This window comes from Mustela nigripes, chromosome 7, assembly GCF_022355385.1.
Source record: "Mustela nigripes isolate SB6536 chromosome 7, MUSNIG.SB6536, whole genome shotgun sequence".
In the NCBI taxonomy this organism is placed as follows: Eukaryota; Metazoa; Chordata; class Mammalia; order Carnivora; family Mustelidae; genus Mustela; species Mustela nigripes.
In genome coordinates, this window is record NC_081563.1 from 46,286,867 (window position 1) to 46,288,506 (window position 1,640).

The window sequence follows — 1,640 nt, forward strand, 5'->3', positions numbered from 1 at the left end:
TAAATTCCTAATACCCTTTACCCTATTTATCCAAGTATTACCAAATTCTAACATACTCTATTTATTATAATTTACTTTTAAAAAGTTTATTGCTTTTCATTCCCACAAAAATGTAAAATTTTTTATCATTAATCCACTTTAAATATTGACTGCAATGCCTGGCATAAAAAAAAAAATGGCTCAAAATAAATGAATTTAATGTTGTATCAATGGTCCTTTCTAAAGTTAGCAGTATCACATGAGAACCTGATATAGATTGACATACTATAGGACTACTCATTGTTTCATTGTTTCAACTGTATGTGGACAGAGAGGTCTCCTGGTATTAAATCTGGGTTTGGCGTACAGATATCATTTGGGATTTTTTCCTATTTATATGGGTAGAAAGAGTTTTAAAGGCAGTATATGGGAATGCATCTTATTAACTGAGGGCATCTTTAAATGTAGAAAAAGAAATGTACATGCTAAGCAATAAAAAGTAGAATTTCATAGGAAATTCATACAAAGAGGATTGGCTCACTCTTTTATGGAAATGGGACTCAATTCACATGAGCTCCCAATCATTAACAATTGATATGGAGTCACTTGATAAGTCTGAACAGATGGAAAAAGTGAACAAGAATTGTGGAATGAGTAACATGGATGGTAGAGTTATGCACAGAAAAATCGTAACTCCCGTTGATGCAGTATCTGGAAATGTCCTATTTCTTTTTCTTCCCATGTTCTGTGTCATTGAACTGTTTCATGAGATATTCAAGTATTTTTAGTAAATTGGCCTCTCCTTTCTTTTTTTATTTAAGTTAATGACATGAATTTTAAGTTAAAATTTAATTTTATGTTAAAGATTTCAAAGAAACAGAAAATAATATAACAAAAGCCCATGTTGCTCCTTACACTCCACTATTCCATCTTGGATTCCCCTTTGTTCTTATAGGCATACATATGTATATATAAAATCTATAAATATAACTTATATATAGAATCTAGAATTTAAAGTTGATTGTTTTTCCAAAGTATTCTCATGATTTGTTTTACAATATTCTGGTCTCTATTTTTTGGAAGTCTGTGATCAGTCTAATACTTGTTTTTAGATAAAATTTCTTGACTTTCTTATCATTGCTGAGATTTTTCAGTCTCATTAGGATTCTAGATATTCATTATATAATATCTCAGAATAGATATTAGAATTTGAGAGTTTGTTTGTAATCAGTTCTACTGATAAGAACAGACACTACACTTGATCTTAGCTGAAAGGCCAAGAAGTCATTCTAGAAAATTCCCAGCAATTACATCTTTCAAGTTTGCTTATGTCATTTTTTTCACATTTTCTCATTTTCTGTATTTCCTTTCCACTTCTTTTTCTTTTTCGGTGCCTACATTTTTGTTTTCCAAAAGCATTATCTGTTTATTTTTCAAAATTTCCCATTGTTTCTTCCTCAGCATGTAGTTTTGTTTTGTTTTGTTTTGTTTTTCCCCAAAGGGTATCAGTCACCTTTGGAAGTTCTTTAATAGGTTTTCACATTTATCTGTTATGCTCTTTCTGACTGCTGCTTTACCATTTGAGGATCTTAGAACTTTGATCCTGCAGTCTTTTGTGCATGACTCTTGATCATAGCAGATTATTTCCCCATATCTTTCAT

At 30.6% G+C, this 1,640-nt stretch overlaps 1 pseudogene; it reads right to left on the minus strand.

The window, feature by feature from the left end:
- Positions 1-1,139: 1,139 nt before the first annotated feature.
- Positions 1,140-1,267, minus strand: LOC132022953 (U2 spliceosomal RNA; annotated as a pseudogene).
- Positions 1,268-1,640: the final 373 nt, after the last annotated feature.